We start from the raw sequence: 3,058 nt of genomic DNA, 5'->3' as shown, positions 1-3,058 counted from the left end.
GGTATTGCATCTGTCTTCCCAACTCACTGGCTGTGTTGATCTCTCTGACGCTGCTTTGATCTTGGAGCCAAGGACGGTACCATGGCAGCTGCTGCTCCTCCCCGACTCGGTCAGACATGCACGAGGGCCCCGGGTAACTCTGACACACAATGCAGGATTCTTCAGTCTGGTTTCCTAGGCTTATGCTTTTTAATCTGAAGGATTCTGGAAAGTAATGGTTTCTTGCTGGAAAGGTCAAGGGTATCTCCTTCCTTGCGCACCCTTCCTGGTTTGCCGTCTTTCTTCCCTCATTCAGCTGCCGCCTGGAAAATACTGTTCCTTCCTGTGCTTTGCCTCGTTCAGAGCGTGCTCTTTTGCTCCAGATTTTATCAGTTTTTACTGGATAAACAGTAATAAAATATGTAAAACGGACAGCACAGGAGGTTTCAGATGGATTAGCGTTTCCTATCACTTATTAGCAATTGATTACCATTTTAATTGTATAGAGAATACTAACAGAAAAATAGAGTTTTTCATTTGAATAAGATTTATGTTGGCTAAAGTAAATATGTACACTACTAGTCTAGTCTAATTTACAGTTTTGAGAGGTAACTACTGTATTCTGTTTAGATCTCATGCCCTCCCATGCACATACATAAATATGTATGATGGTTGAATGACCAACAAGAGTCAACCTAAAGTCAGTCTAGGTAAGTGTTGTTGTCGAAACTACAGATTACTATGGGCCTCATTACACGGTAGGCGGTTGGGGTTTACCGGTACCGGTAAGGGCACCGGTACCAGTAAACCCCTACCGCCTTACTACGAGTTCCCTTTGAGGGACTCGACTTTAACGGCTGGTTTTTCCAGCCGTTAAAGTAGGGTGCCGCAAAGGGACCTCAGAGCTAATTACGGTACTGCAATTTGCGGTACCGTAATTAGCACCTTCCCCATTCCCATCATGCCCTATGGGGGCAAAAATGGGAATGGGGAAGAGCCTTGGTGAATGGGGAATTACCGCCCCCGCTCACCTTGGAGTAGGGTGGTAATTCCGCCATCCACCAAGGCGGACACTGTAAAATACCGGCGGCAACCATGGCGCTAATAGCGCCATGGTTACCGCCTACCGTGTAATGAGGCCCTATGTGTGTTTCATCATCACCTGTGCCAGGAACAAGTGGGCATTTGGTGGGTTGCAGTGATCATATACTGCTTGTAGTGTTGTAAACAGGTTTGCAGAATGTTGATTACATTGCAGGTTGGATGGTACCTCCGAGTCTCCCTTTAAATGCCTGTACCCCATCAGAGTGAAGGCAGCGCCATACCAGGTGGACCTTCGGGAACTTGGCATCAGCGGACCTCCTCATTACTTGAGCTCTTTGTACTGGTGAGCAGACGCTGTCCCGCACTCCTCCGGGAGCACAGCTGGAATCCCCACACCTGGTCGGAAGGCTGAGATAGCTCGCTGCGGCCTCCAAAAATGTGCCGGGATTCTGCTCGGGACTCACCAATAAAAAATTAAAAAAGAAGTCAAAAAGGAATGTAAGGCAAAAAGAAACACTGGTTTATTCAGGGCTCAGACGCAGCTCGGACAGCTATATTCAAATAGATTGTGGAACAGAACTTCATGGAAAGGGCCTGTTAAAGAAACGCCCCTAAATCTAAAATGTATAACAATCGAGCTAAGCAACAACAGTAATTTTGCAATATAAAAAAATCTCCCCACACCAAGCTGATTGGTGCTCGCACATTAAACCCTTATAGAAAAACATAAATGATGTTCTGTAATTGGGTCCACAAACCTTCCCACACCACCCTTAATTATCATTTGTGATGTCACAATCCAACCCCCACTTCCCACATTGTAATGACAATTCATTGAAACATTTGAGATGACTAGCGGAATTGTATTCATCTGTCCCGGTCATCTCATCTACATTCTCATGATAAACGGTCTCTACCATGGCACTGTCAGAGCCTTGTACTTCGGACGTACTGCTATACAAATATTGCATATTGAGAACTCTTTGACCGTCTTCACAGGGGAAACATACTAAGGGGCAATTTGAAACCGCTGTGGTTCTTTTGACACCATCTAAAGATCGCGTATTACAAATCCTTTAGAAATCTAAAATGGTTATGTGCTCCTTGCTTGTCAGCGGGACTTCTGGGTTTTAATCTGTGACCTCAAAAAATTAACAACAATTTTTTGTTTCTTACATAACAGACTGGGATCGTGGGACCTGCAATGTGTTACCAGCCACTGTGGTTTCTTTGCAGATTAATAAAAAAACTAAGACAAGTTTTCTGCAATAGCGTGCTTTAATGCTTATCTAACGTGTATCAGCCTAGCCGTAAGTTTGGTTATACTTACTTGTGCCCCTGTATCTTTTCAATATAAATTACTTTCATTTTGGGCTCGAGTGTATAACTATTAAAAGGAGACCCCTCCCCTTTTAGAGTGCCAGTCTAGCAATTGACATGTGTGTACCTTTTTAATGCACTGAACTTGCATTTTTATTACATTATTCCCCCTTTTATTGATCTGTCAATAACTAACTCTTTTTGTGCCTCCCGTTCCCTTTCTGCTACTTTATCTTTGTGAATCTACATTTTTTCCAATCTTGTCATGTCTCCCCCAATCTCATCCCAACCATCCAGAGTTTCCCCCTCCCATATACAACCTGTTTCATCCTTTAGGCCTGAAATCCAACATTCTTGATAGTTTTCTAAATCTGCTATAAAGATCCACCCATCAGTATCCTCTTCCTCATTTTTCCCAATTACTTTATTACTGCCCTTCTTTTTGGTATTTTTTTTTACAACACTTAAGGGTAACATCAACTTTCCTTTTTTCTATTTAGAATATAATCTAAAAATGTTCTTACTGATGCAGAAGGTGATGAGAATGAGCACCGATGAGGGGACAGTCACTCGAAACAGTCTGGAAAGCCAGGAGGGTACCGATGTGAAAATGCTATCGTTATTTGATTGCACTCCATTAACTTTGCTGGTGTGTGTCGGAATTTCTGTTGTGGCTGCTTTCAATATTCCATTTGAAGCCTCTCCATCGGGTATC

This window comes from Ambystoma mexicanum, chromosome 12 (assembly GCF_040938575.1).
Source record: "Ambystoma mexicanum isolate Mex_15411 chromosome 12, UKY_AmexF1_1, whole genome shotgun sequence".
Lineage (NCBI taxonomy): Eukaryota > Metazoa > Chordata > Amphibia > Caudata > Ambystomatidae > Ambystoma > Ambystoma mexicanum.
This window is presented reverse-complemented; position numbering follows the sequence as displayed.